The following is a 15,651-nucleotide window of genomic DNA, read 5'->3' on the forward strand; positions in this document are numbered from 1 at the left end:
GTCTCCCATACCATGAATACTGTATTTTCAATTTGTGTTTGGCTGAAAAAAAAAATGCACACATAGCACATATAAGTAGACCCACACAGTTCAAAGCCCTGTTGTTCAAGGATCAACTGTATTTATTCATCATTTATATTTTATCTCTAAACTATCTCTTTTAGTTTTGTAAACATTTTTCAAGTGAAAAACTATGTGAGCTCTTTGTATTTTAAGGATATTAAACTTTTGCCTTTATAATTTTTGGCAAACATATTCTCCAGCTTATTGAATATCATAGTTGTGTTTCTACTTTTTGATACATGCAAAAGTTTCAAAACTTTTATGTTGCAAATTTCTTTCATTGTTTTTAAGTTTTGAAAGGTCCATGTGTTTAGAGGAAGCCCTAACACATAATGAGTGCTCTATAAATACTTGATAAATGAATGGACGAATAAATTAATGAAATATTTGACCTACACTGACAAACTATAGCCTCATTCTTTTTTCTACAGAGCAGGTCAGTTCTCCCAGTCATTTAAATATGACCTGAAACTACAAGAAAACTTGGCATTAGTACTGAATTTCTGATAATAACATAGTCAGTATCTGGGGAATTACCACAACATATTGTCTCCCTGACAGAAGCCTCCCACAAAGCCCAAGACCCTGCATTTTGTGCACATCCAGTCCCGAGACAGTCAATCTCCAAATTTTCCATGCCATAGGATCAATGCTTTCTGATAGTTGTAGTTTTTTAAAGTAGTATCTTTACCCGTTATTTTATGCATGTTTAGAATTTACTTCCACTTCTTCACATTTCTACCTGGCTTTTTCTGTCCTCTTTCTTCTATTATAATCTTGAGCACACATGCATGATCAAGACGGATAATTGAAGGTCAGTGGCATGAGGCATGAAAAATGCAAAAGAAGTTCTCTGCTTCTCAAAGTTCTATCATAAAATCATAGTGATCCAATTTATAGTTCAGGGAAAGGACCTAGGACAGCATATACATGGGCAAATACACTTGTTTCCATTGACTGCTCATAAGAATGGCCATGTTAATTCATTAGATCTGCTGCTGATCTCCCACTAATATAACACACCCTACTCATAATGAAGTACTTGCCATTCTCCAAACGTGCTCTTCCCTCCCATTTACCTCTTTGGGGCACATCAATTTCATAAACCTGAAATGTCCTAGTCAGCTTTGTGTTTTACCTAATGTATTAGTTCATTTTTATGCTGCTAATAAAGACATACTGGAGACTGAGTAATTTATAAAGGAAAGAGGCTTAATTGACACAGTTCAGCATGGCTGGGAAGCCTCAGGAGACTTACAATCATGGCAGAAGGGGAAGTAAATGTGTCCTTCTTCACATGGCAGCAGGAAAGAGAAGTGCTGAGCAAAAGGGGGAAAAGCCCCTTACAAAATCATCAGATCTTGTGAGAACTCACTTACTATCACGAGAACAGCATGAAGGCAATGGCCCCCATGATTCAATTATCTCCACCTGGTCTTTCACATGACATGTGGGAATCATGGGAGCTACAATTCAAGATGAGATTTGGGTGGGGACACAGCCAAACCATATCATCTGACAAAGTTCTATTCATTCTTCAAGTTTCAGGGAACATGTTGCCTCTTCTGATACATATATATTATATTCTGATGCATATATATTATATATATAATATAATACATATATAATATATATTTAACACATGTATTATATTGAATCAGACTCTTATTTCTCCTCATTATTTCACCACCAGCTTCTTATTCACTTTATAACTTTCAAAACATTGTTTTTATAACTACTTCTTTTTTCAACTTTTAGTTTTGATATAATTATACATTCACAGGAGGTTGCAAACAGGATACAGAGGACACCCCTGAACATTTCATCCAGACTTCATCATTCGTTATATTTTACATTGCTATAGTAAAATATGAAAACAAGATAGTGACATGGTACAACATATGTTTATAGGTCTATGCTATGTCATCACACATATAGACTTGTGTCACCTCCATGAGTCTAGCTGCATTACTGTTCCATCACCACATGACCTTCATGCTACTCATTTGCAGTCACCCCCACCATCCACCCCACCATCTAGAAGCCATAATTTCTTCTCAATAACCATAATTTTTCATTTTGAGAATGTTATAGAAATGAATCATACAGTACATGACCTTCTGAAATAGACTTTTTAAAATATAATGCCCTTCAAATATAATTTATATGTTAGAAATTGTCATTTTATTTTTTATTTTCTGTCTTATTCTTTGTTGTTTCTATTTTTATTTCTTTTCCTGCATTTCTATAGGTTATTTGAACATTTTTTTTAGTTTCATTTTGATTTGTCTATAGTGTTTTTATGTATATTCCTTTGGATAGCCTTTTTAAAAGTTGCTCTAGGTATTATATAATATACACATCTTGTTATGGTCATTGGCCAACAACATTTTATCAGTTCAAATGAAACCTGAATGCTCTCTTTGAATCCCTTTACACTCTCCCATTCATAATTGTCTTGAAATTTTCCTCTACATGAATTGAGAATGACATCAGACAGTGTTGTTATAATTTTTGCTTCAACCATCGAATATAATTTAGAAAACTAAAGAGTTGAAGAAAAGTCTATTGTATTTTCCCATAGTTTTATCCTTTCCATAGCTATTCTTCCTTTCTGATGTTCTAATATTTCTTCTTTTATCATTTCCTATCTGTTTACAGAATTTTGTTTAGCCATTATTTTAGGGTAGATCTATTGGAAACAAATTCTCTTACCTTTCCTTCACCTGAGAATGACTTGATTGTTCCTTTATTCCTCATAGTCAATTTCACCATCTATAGAATTCTGGGTTGACAGTTCTTTTCTTTCAGTATTTGAAAAATATTGTGCCTCTTCCTTCTGGCTTTCATATTTCTAATAAGAAATCTATCATCTACCTGCTTTTCCCCTTTAGGTGTTATTTTTCTCTGACTGCTTTCAAGGTATTTGTCTTTAGTTTTTAGAAGTTTTCTTATGATATGTTTTGATATGGATTTCTTTGATTTCATCTTTATGGGTTTTTTTTTTTTTTTTTTTTTTTTTTTTAGCTTCTTGAATCTGTAGGTTTGTGTCTTTTGCCAAATTTGGGGAATTTTCAGGTATTATTTATTTCCTCAAATGCTTTTTCGGGTCCATTCTATTTCTCCCCTTTCTAAGACTCTGATGACACAAATGTTAGAGCTTGAAATGTAGTCCCACAGGTCTCTATGGTTGTGTTCATTTCTTTGCTCAGTCTATTTTATCTCTGTTGTTCAGAGTGGGTAATTTGTATTGTTCGATACTCAAGTTTAATAAGTAATTCCTCCGTCCTCTTTGTTTTTCTTTTGAGGCCATCCAGTGAGTTTTTTATTTCAACTATTACATCTCCATTTAGCTATCCTTTATATTTTCAACTTCTTTACTGAGACTTTCTGTGTTTTTTCCAAGAGTGTGTATTAATTTTTGTGAAAAGAGTTTTATCATGACTGCTTTCAAATCCTTGTCAGATAATTCTAATGTCTGTGTCATCTCAGTGTTGGCATCTGTTGATTTCTTTTGTCATTCAATTTCAGATTTTCCCAGTTTGTTGTAAAATGTGCAATGCTTTATTGACACCTAGAAGTTTACAGCATTATGTCATAATAGTATGGTGTTTATTTTTTAATTTTTTTATAAGTTCAACTTTTATTTTAGATTTAGGGGGTACACGTGCAGGTTTGTTCTATGGGTACATTGCATGATGCTGAGGTTTTGGATACAAATTATCCCATTAGCCAGGTAGTGAGCATAGTACCCAATAGGTAGTTCTTCAAATCTTTCCCCCTCCCTTCCTCCTCCTTCTAGTAGTCCTCAGTGTCTATTGTTCTCATCTATGTCTAGCTCTCACTTATAAGTCGGAACATGTGATATTTGGTTTTCTGTTTCTCTGTTAACTTCCTTAGGATAATGGCCTCCAGCTGCATCGATGTTGTTGCAAAGAACATGATTTGATTCTTTTTTATGGTTGTGTAGTATTCCATGGTGTATATATACCACATTTTCTTTCTCAGATCCATTGTTGATGGGCACCTAAGTTGATTCTATGTCTTTGCTACTGTAAATAGTGCTGCAATGAACATGAGTCCATGAGTCTCTTTGGTAGAACAATTTATTTTCTTTTGGATATATACCCAGTAATTGGGTTGCTGGGTCAAATGGTTGTTCCGTTTTAAGTTCTTTCAGAAATCTTCACACTATGTTCTATAGTGACTGGAACTCATACACTTTTCCACCTACAGTGTAAAAGCATTCCCTTTTCTCCACAGATACTATGATTTTTATTTAAACCTTGTATTTCAGTAGGCCTCCTCTGACATCATACCAGCAAGGGAAGGTGGATATCTCCTCACTAGTGCCCAATGAGGGTTGAAGTCCAAGTTCTCCACTTGGCCTCCACTGATGTTCTAGCAGGAGAGAGGAAACTCATCCCTTCTGTTCCCCAGGTATCCTCCACTGACCCTATGGTAGGGAGTCCTTGTTACTCTTGCCAGATGGTGGTAAAAGTCCTAGCTCTCAATTTAGCCATCTATGATAACAATGGTAGATAGGGCAGATGAGTGGTGGCTTTCAACCGCCACTGCACAACCACGATGTGGCTACAATTTTCACATGTATAAGAAATTAGTTTGACAAAGATATGCTATATGACAAATATTAAACAAGATGCTGAGAATGAAAGATAAGTTTCACATACTTCTCCAAACCATAAGCTGTGACAGACTTCTAAGTTTGCCACCAAACTGTCAGTCCTTGCAAAAGAAACTTGTTCTGCCTGAATTGATAATTTATCTGCAGTTTCTTTCTTTTATTTATTTTGGAGACTCTAAACTCTGAAGAGAGAGAGAGACTCATGAATTAATATTTCAAAACACTTGAAGAATTCTAATGCTAAGGAAGCCATTGCAATCAATAATCAGAATAGCAATTTACCCAAGATTAAATTCATTTTATTGAACAGCTTGATAGAAACTTTAAAATAACCATATTATGTATGTTCAAGGAGATAAACAAAGGCATAATTGCCATCTTAAAACGGATATAATGTCTTGAAACAACAACAAAAAAAGAAATCAAGCAGGTCAATTGATTTCAAGAATCAATTAGATAATATGAACATCAAACATACATTAATCATTGAAATTTTAAAACTACCCTAGGAGGGGCAATAGCTAATCTGAATTCTGAAAAAAAAAATTAGGAAATTTGGAAAATAATACTGAGCTGCTTATACAGAATGCAGTATAGAAACTCAAAAAGAAAAAATATTGAAGAGAAGAGAACACAGATCAAGAAGTCTAAATACCAAATATTTCATAGAAATTGCAGAAGCAGAGAATGGAAAAAATGGTAGAAGGCTACATTTGAAGAATTAATTGCTAAGAATATTTCAAAATTTATTAAAGTATAAATTTAATTTTTTTTTAACGATGGAGTCTCACTTTGTTGCCTAGGCTGGAGTGCGGTGGCAAGATCATGGCTCACTGTAGCCTCGAACTCCTGGGCTCAAGTGATCCTCCTGCCTCAGTCTCCAGAGTAGCTGGGACTACAGGAATGCACCAACCACTATGACCAGCTAATTTTTCTTGTTTTGTTTAGAGATGGGGTCTCACTATGTTGCCCAAGCTGGTCTTGAACTCCTAGCCTCAAGCTATGCTCCTGCCTCAGCCTCCTGAGTAGCTGGGATTACAGGCATGAGCTACTACACCCTGCTAAAACATGAATTTTAGATCACAAATTTGCTTCAAGAACCAAGCAAGAAACAAAAATAAATTAAAATAAAATAAACCCTTACGTGGTCACATAATGAAAATGCATTTTAAAATGCATCAAGAATAAAGAGAAAAATCACAAAAGCTAGCAAAGGAAAAGAAAAACATTGATAGGTAAATTTCTCACAGACAACAAAGGCCAGAAGACAATGGAGTGGCATCTTGCAAGTGTTGCATGAAAATAATAGTCAATCTAGAATGTTTTACCTAATCATGATATTATTTAATCTTTAAAGCAAAATCTTATACAAAGACTAAAACACTACATAATAAATGCTCACTAAAAGAAATCTTAAATCATGTTTTTGAAAAAACATAACAGTGACCACAAATTTTTTAAAAAATTGTATGTAGTTTTGAGCAGGTAGCACATTATGTTAATTATGTCTGGCCTAAAACTGTCTCCTTACATGTTTAAGGTCAGCCTAAAGTTTCACCATACATAACGAACTCTAACCCAATTTGATGTGTGAACAGACTGTAATCTACTCTTGAAAAGAGTAGCCGAGTTCAGCCTATCACAGCAGCTGAACCTCACTCAACTACAGGCAGCCAACTGTTTAAACCAGGTTCACATAAGCAAACACCCAGCTGTAACAGATCCAGCTGTTTCTGTACCTCACTTCCATTTTCTTTAGGTTTTTGTCCATAAACACTATCCGACCATGTGGCAGCCCTGGAGTCACTCTGAACTGATTCTTGTTCTGAGGGCTGCCCAATTTATGAATCATTTTTTGCTCAGTTAAACTCTGTTAAATTTAATTTGTCTAAAGTTTTCTTTTAACTGGTGACAAATGCTAAAAGCTTAGAGGGTATACCATTAGTAGTCTTGCTCCCACCACTATACATCTGGTTCTGCTTCCAAAGACATCAGTGTTTCCAGTTGCTTTCTCTTTCCAAGCATAGATATTTCACACATAAGATTTCATACATATGCAGATTGAGTATCCATTATCTGAAATGCTTGGGGCCAGAAATGTTTAGAATTTCAGATTTTTTCAAATTTTAGAATATGTAAATGTAGATAAGATGAGATATCTTGGGGATGGGATGCAAGTGTAAACACAAAATTCGTGTTTCATATACACTTTATACACCTACCCCAAAAGTAATTTTATACAATATATTTAATAATTTTGTGAATGAAACAAAATTTTGATGGTAATTTTACTGAGATCCATGATATAAGGTCAAATGTAAAATTTTTCACTTGTGTCATCATGTCAGTGCTCAAAAAGTTTCAAATTTTGGAGAAATTCAAATTTTGGATTTTTGAATTAGAGATGCTCTACCTGTATTTGAATACGTAGAGGTATCTTCTGCAAATGATAGCATACTATATGTTCTTTTCTACACTTTGCTTTTTCACTTAAATATATGACAGGAAGTAATATTCACACCAAATTTTTCTTACAATTATTTCTACATATAGTAGAGAATACAAAATTGGAAGCTACTCTAACTAACCTAAATGACCTTGAAAATTACTTCTACTGCTGCCTATTTCCCAATTAACTGTTCTTTCACAAAGAGCTCTTTATGTTCAAAAGCTCTTGTTCACAGGTAAAAACTAATTATTAGGTGATGTCATAATTATAGGTAATCATAGTTTATCTATTTTATATAGTCATTTTACAAACAACAACAGAAACCTCCCTTTGACACTATTATCATGATAATGGAATAATATGTAATGGTTAATAATATCTAGAGGTTAAATTGGTAAAGAAAGCCTGAAATATTTGAAGGAGAGAGCTTTAATTTTTTTGAAACAAGAGTTGGAAAACAATATTATCTTCCACTATAAAAGTAAAGTGGCTTTGCTTCAAAAATGGATCTTATTCCTATCTCTGTCCCCTTAGTGTTGCTGTAACAGAATACCTGAGACTGCATAGTTTACAAAGATACAATGTTTATTTAGCTCATGATTCAGCAGGCTGGGAAGTTCAAGAGCAAAGCACCACATCTGGCCAGCTTTTGGTGAGGGCCACATGCTAGGTCAAAACTGGAAAAAGTGCAGAAGCAACTGGGCATGTACAGAGATAACATAGTGAGAGAGGAAGTGAGAGAGCTTCTAGTGAGCCAAATTCACCTTTTTAAATTCTTTTTAAAAGCCTATTGAGGATATTATCTGCCAACAGTATGCCAAAATCTTCCTTAGTAAGTTATATCCAGAGACTGAGTTGGTCAAAGAGATCCTGGAGAATTTGGAGTATACATTTGTTAAAGGTATACATTTCCCTACTGAACAGACCAATATCAAGTTCCAAAACTGAGTCAGTAATAAAAAACCTACCAATCAAAAAAAAGAGAAAAAAACACCTAGACCAAATGGATTCAAAATAGAATTCTGCCAAATGTACAAAGAAAAGCTGATACCAAGACTGCTGAAACTATTTTGAAAAATCAAGGAGAGATTCCTCTCTAACTCATTCTATGAAGCCAGCATCACCTGATACCAAAACCTGGCAAATACACAACAAAAAAAGGAAACTACAGCCAATATCCCTGATGAACATAGATGCAGAAATTCTCAACAAAATACTAGCAAACCAAATTCCACACCACAACAAAAAGTTAATTCACCATGGTCAAGTAGGCATCATTTCTGGGATACAAAGTTAGTTCTATATATTCAAATAAATAAATGTGATTCACCACAAAAAAAAAAAGAATTAAAAACAAAAACTATATGAGCACCTCCATAGATGCAGAAAAAGTTTTTGATACAATCAAACATCCCTTGGTGATTTAAAAAAACCTCAAGAAACTAGGCATTAAAGGAGCAAACTTCAAAATAGTAAGAGCCATCTATAACAACCTCATAGCCAACATCATACTGAATAGACAAAAACTGAAAACCTTCTCTTCGAGAACCAAAGCAAGAGAAGGATACCCACTCTTACCACTTCTATTCAACATAGTACTGGAAGTGCTAGCCAAAGCAATCAGGCAAGAGAAAGAAATACAAGGCATCCAAATAGGAAAAGAAGTCAAACTATCTCTCTCTTCATGGGTGATATGATTCTATACCTAGCAAATCATGAAGAATCTGCTAAAAGGTTCCTGGAACTAATAAATAACTTCAGTAAAGTTTCAGGATACAAAATCAATGTACAAAAATCAGTATCATTTCTATACACCAATAACACTCAAGCTGAAAGAGAAATCAAGAATGTAATTGCATTTACAATAGCCACACACTCAAAAAAATAAAAAATTCATAGGAATATATCTAAATAAGGAGATCAAAGCACTCTACAAGAACTACAAAACACTGCTAAAAAAAAATTCACAGATGTCACAAACAAATGGGAAAAGATTCCATGCTCGTGGATTGGCAGAATCAATATTATTAAAATGGCCATACTTTCCAAAGCACTCTACAGATTGAACACTATTCCTGTCAGACTACCAATGTCATTTTTCACAGAATGGGAAAGAAACTATTCTAAAAGTCATATGGAACCAAAAAAGGACCCAAATAACCAAAGCAATCCTAAGCAAAAAGAATAAAAAGCTGAAGGCATCATATTACCTGACTTCAAACTACATTAGAAGGCTACAGTAATCAAAAAAGCATGGTACTTGTACAAAAACAAACACATAAACCAATGGAACAAAATAGAGAACTTAGAAATAAAGCTGCATACCTACAACTATCTGATCTTCGATGAAATTGACAAAAATAAACAATGGAGAAAGCTCTTCCTATTCAATAAATGGTGCTGGGATAGCTGCCTAGCCATGTGCAGAAGATGAAATTGGACCCCTACCTTTCACCAAACACAAAAATTAACTCAAGGTGGGATTAAGCCCACAATTGGCCTTTGACTAATAGGAGTTTTAAGTATGTTAAAAATCTTTACTGGACAGTGACAAGAAATTACCAGAGAAAGAGAAGCTTGTGAGCTCGCCAAACAAGGATTTCAGTGTAGATTTTGTCTTTCTCAAATGAACTTAAAGGAACCGATGACAGTTAAAGTTTGAATGGAAGAGCCTTCCATTGCTCCACATCTCGTTGTTGCTGTTTACATTCCTTTGCAGAACCTACATCTTCCTGAGTTTTCTAGCAGGTATATGTTGAACACTTCTGTTTTATGGTTAAGACAGAATCAGAGGCCATGGATACTGACAACTGATTTGTCTGTTTTTTTCTGTCTTTTTCCATGACTCTTATCTACTCTTTTATCTTGATTCATAACAAAACCTGAAAAACCTACAAAAATAAGTTTATCTAGAAAAATATGGAAAATATTGCTGTTATTTTTGGTGAAGAAAATCAATTTTGTGTAGTTTATTTCAATCTAAATAAAATGTGAATTTTTAAAAAAAACAACAACATGGGATTAAAGATTTCAATGTAAGACCTCAAACTATAAGAATCCTAAAAAAAAAAAAAAATCTAGAAAACCACCATTCTGGACATGGGCCTTGGGAAATAATTTATGATTAGGTCCTCAAAAGCAATTACAACAAAAACAAAAATTGATAAGTGGGACATAATTAAACTAAAGAGTTTCTGCACAGCAAAATAAACTATCATTAAAGAGAAAACTTACATAATGGGAGAAAATGTTCATAACCTTTGCATCTGACAAAGGTCTAATATGCAGACTCTATAAGGAACTTAAACAATTGAATGAGCAAAAACACATAACCGTATTAAAAAGTGGGCCAAAGACATGAAACATTTCTCAAAAGAAAACATACAAGCAGCCAACAACATATGAAAAAAAATCCTCCATGTGATTAATCATCAGAGAAATGCAAATCAAAACCACAATGAGATTGTCATCTCATACCAGTCAGAATGCTATTATTAAAAAGTCAAAAAACAACAGATGTTGGTGAGCCTATGGAGAAAAGGAAACAATTATACACTGTTGGGGGAAATGTAAATGAGTTCAGCCACTGTGGAAAGCAGTTTGGAGAGTTCTCATAACACTTAAACAGAACTACCATTTGACCCAGCAATCCTATTACTAACTATATATCCGAAAAAAAACAAATCATTCTACCAAAATCACATACATTTGTATGTTCATTGCAGCACTATTCACAAGAGCAGAGACATGAAATCAACCTAGGTGCCCATAAATGACAGATTAGATAAAGAAAATGTGGTACATATGTACCATGGAATACTACATTGCTATGCAAAAGAATGGGAACATGTACCTTGCAGCAACACAGATGCAGTTGGAGGCCATTATCCTAAGTGAATTAACACAGGAAGAGAAAACCAAACACCACATATCTCACTTATAACTGGGAGCTAAACACTGGATACTCGTGGACAGAAGGATGACAACAATAGAAACTGGGGACTACTATTTGGAGAAGGGAACAGGGGCACAAGGGTTGAAAAGCTGATTATTGGGTACTAAGATCAGTACCTAGGTGATGGAATCATTTGTACTCCAAACCTCAGCGTCGTGCAATATACCTAGGTAATGTATTCTTGAATCTAAAATAATAGTTGGAAATAATAAATCAATTAATTAAAATTAATGTTTTAAGAAGTCAGGAGACCAAAAAAAAAGAAAAAAGATACATTTCCTCCATTGTTTGCCTAAAATTATGTCTGAAATGAAAAAAAAAAAAAAAGGTATCTGTAACTATCAGTGGCAGGCCTGAAGGAAGCAACATCAAATCAATAATGATTTTTGAAACCTAAATGGTCTCCAACCACCTGGAGATGGCAAATTGCTTTAACCTCTCAAGCAGTGGCTCTCTAGAGTGCTGTGTCGAAAATGATCCTGAAGCTGCATTCATGCTGCACGGAAAAGTGTATGACTATTTATAAGCAATGTCTGCCAGGAACAAAGAGAGAGGAATAGTAGCTTATATGTCATTAAGTTACCACTCCTGTCCTAGGGGTTCAATTTTAGCAACAACTGCTAAAGACACTTACTATGCTGGAAACTTTAGATCTGGAAATGTAATGTTTAGTAGCTCCAAATAAATACATACCAATCAGAAGAAAGCAGGAAATTTGCTCATTTGAATAGATAGGTGTGTATAGGGTAACATCCCTGTAATGCTGGTTTTTTAAAATGAAAATTGTTGTTCATAATTAATGCTTGATCAATTAAAGAATGAACTGAATGAGTACAAATAAACTCATAATACCAGAGTGCGTGTGGCAGGCTACTGATTGTCCTCCAAAGTCTGTTTCCCCTTCTATAATAATAGAATTTTAGTTAGGCAAGAAAACACTCAATTATGCTTTTCACAACATCCCTTGTGACTAGTTGTGGTAATGACTAATTCCATTTCTTTCCAGTGGAATGTGAATGAAAATGATACGTGCAAATTCCATCTTACTTGCCTCAAAGAGAATAACTGTCATCTACTTATCTTTCTCTTCAAGTGGGCTGGAATGTCAAATTTGGCAGTGACTTTGCTTCAAATCTGCAATCAAGAGCAGCAGCCCAGAAGGTGTTAAATCATTTAATTATTTAATTAATTAATATAAATGAGACAGGTTTACTTCCCTGAATGAATGCACGGAGCAGAGCTGCCCTGGCAGCTTGGTCCATTCACCTCTGGACTATTATTTTAGATAAAAATAAATTTTACCTTGTTTAAGCATCTATATCTTTGGGTATCTTTTTATTCCAGCAGCTTTTACGCAAAGCCTAACTAGAGTAGTAATCAACAGGCAGTAAGATGTGTAAGCAAAGAGTCAGGAAGATGGTGACAGAGAAGTCTAGTATATCAGTCCATTCTCACCCCGCTATGAAGAAATACCCGAGACTGGGTAATTTATAAAGGAAACAGGTTTAATTGACTCAGTTTCCCATGGCTGGGGAGGCCTCAGGAAACTTACAATCATAGCGGAAAGGGACTCAAACACATCTTTCTTTACGTGGCAACAGAAGAGAGAGTGAGTGCCCAGCAAAGGAGGAAGCCCCTTATAAAACCATCAGATCTCATGATAACTCACTCACTATTATGAGAACAGGATGGGGAGAACTGAGCCCATGATTCAATTATCTCCACCTGGTCCCTCCCATGATACATGGGATTATGGGAACTACAATTCAAGATGAGATTTGGGTGGGGACACAGCCAAACCGTATTATCTAGCATACCTAACAAGGTCCCTGTGTGGCTAGTGGGATTCAGAAGCATAAAGCAAAACCCTGCAAGCTCTTGAAGGGTAAAAGGACTTGAGCTCTGAGTAATGTTGAGCACAACTCACCTAACTAAATCAGTACATTCAGCCAAGAGAGCAACAAATAGAACCAGGGCAGGTGTAGTGGCTCATGCCTCTGATCCCAAACCTCTGGGAGGCAGAGGAGGGAAGATGACTGGAGCTCAGGAGTTTGAGGCTGCAGTGAGCTGTGATTGCACCACTGCACTCCAGCCTGGGTGACAGAGCAAGACCCTGTTGGAGAAAAAGAGAAAACAGAGGGGCTAGTTACCTAGTCAGAGTAGCATAAGCAGGGAGGCTGACTTGATGCTAAGCTCTCTAAATAGCTTTTATTAATAATTCTCCCCTGCTTAAAAGTTCAGTTGGTCTCAGAGACTGGGCATGAATGAGGCTATAGATGGGAGTTAAGACATCCCATTTGTGAAGGCTGCAGGATCTTGTGTCACTATTTGAATTCTTGTAAAATTCCCATTTTTGTTCATATCCTTGTATCCTGCACCAGCCACCTCTATTGGGTCTGCTCTGAGACCTCCAGTTCAAATATCCTTTCTGTCTCAGGGCCTTCTGAATTTAGATGGACCCTTGGTTAGCCAAAGCAAAGATTCTTTGGGTGACACCACGCATTTTCTTTCCCTTATCATCTGCTTGAGGTAAAAAATGATCTATAACGAATTTTAATTTGAAAATGTATTTGTTGGCCACTTATTTCTTTGCAAATCTAATTCTTCTATCCTATTTTATTCCCCTCAATGACATCATCCATTCCAGATTCTTCTCTTCCACCCCACCCACCACCCACCATAACCGTTTAAGAAATACCTCCTGGGTCATCCTCCCTGACAATATCTGGACAGGCCTCCTAAGAACTTCTTAACTTATCTTCCTAGTTCAAATCTCTCCTTCTTCCAGCCTAAGCTATACCTGCCAGATTATTCTTCATAAAATACAGATTTGATCATATTTCTTCTTCCTACCCCTCCAAAATAAACCTCACGTAACTATCCATTTCTTCAGAAGACTATGGCCAAAGTTTTTAATCTTTTCAAAGTTTAAAACCCCTTTAAAGCCCAAAGTTTAAAAACCCTCTACAGATCCTTCCAGCTTTGGCTTCCACCATTTTTTCACAGGATCCACACAAAGGCCCAGTGTAAGCCAGTTCTCCTGATTTTTAGACCCCAAACTGAGAAAACAAGTTTGCTGTTAGTCTCACCCTGAACTTCATTGTCTGACCTTTGGGAAAGCTCACTCTAAGTCTACCGCCTAAGCCTTCATATTTTATAGAAAATCCTTTTCTTGTGAGACACAAAATTGTAAGAAATAATGACAGATTTATTTCTACCTTTTATTATATTAGTCAATGTGCCCACAGTCTGTGTGAAGAATTTGGACTTTGAGTAATATTCTCCCTGTATCACTGTACAAAGTTATTTTCTTGAGGCTTTATGGGAGGATGACTTTTATTTACTATTTTCAGTGTGAAAGGGTGTTATGATCATATTCTGCCATGTCGACTGTATGGTGCACTATTTTCAGGTTACCCTCTCTGTCTATCAACTTTCCTTATCTTTGTGGTTCCTAATCTTTGTAACCAGCTTCCATCAACAAAGTCAAGCTGCAGAAAATAAACTACAGATAAGGCTCACTGACGTGGTAATGGGGTTTTCACTTCTTCCCTTGAATTTTCTATTTCAATAATTCTTGCTGCCAGAAAGTTCCTTTTGATGCTTAAGGCAGAAAAAAATCCTTTGATGTAAACAGCAACTTACCACATTAAAACATAAAAGCTAGCAACTTCTTAGTACCTCATTTATTCTTTTGGACTTGACTGCCTTTCACGTGTTAGTGATTTTTTTATCTTTCAGTTACTCTTCACATGTATATAGTTAAGGTGTATTATTTCTATTATTTCTGCTCGATCAATAAATTATTTCACTGAATTGTTTTGAGAGCTCATTAAGATTTTCTTTATCTTATACTATCATAAAGACCCTATAAATTAAACCGATTATGTATACAATATGGCACTTCTTGTTCTTATTATTATCAGCTTTAATACATTTATTAAAATTTTATCTTACATGTCCATCTACTCTCATTCCTGTGTCACCTCTACTTTCTTAGATGGCTGAGGATTGAGATAAGCTGTGGAATTGCTAAGGCTTTGTGTTTATAGCAACCTTACAGGGCCGCTTTGTTCTACCGAATTATATTGAAAGTTGCTTCCTGTAAGATACAGCCAAGGGAATCACACCACGCCATGTTACTTCTCCTCCAAGTTCACCTGTTCTAAGTCTCCCTAGCAACCTGACAAGAAGCCCCTTGATACACCTGAAATCCAATATGCCCCTCATTGAACTTCCCATTCTCTTTTGTTACACGTCTGCTCCAACTCTTACTCCTACCAATATCACCCTAATCTGTAGTCTCCAAAATAAAAGTAATCCTTGCCAAGTACAGTGGCTCATGCCTGTAATCCCAGCACTTTGGGAGGCTGAAGTGGGTGGATCACTTGAGGCCAGAAGTTCGAGACCAGGCTGGCCAGCATGGTGAAAAATCCTGTCTCTATTAAATATACAAAAATTAGCCAGGCATGGTGGCACGCGCCTGTAGCTCCAAATACTTGGGACGCTGAGGCACAAGAATCCCTTGAACCCAGGAGG

The sequence above is a fragment of the Macaca fascicularis genome, chromosome 8 (assembly GCF_037993035.2).
Source record: "Macaca fascicularis isolate 582-1 chromosome 8, T2T-MFA8v1.1".
Classification (NCBI taxonomy): Eukaryota; Metazoa; Chordata; class Mammalia; order Primates; family Cercopithecidae; genus Macaca; species Macaca fascicularis.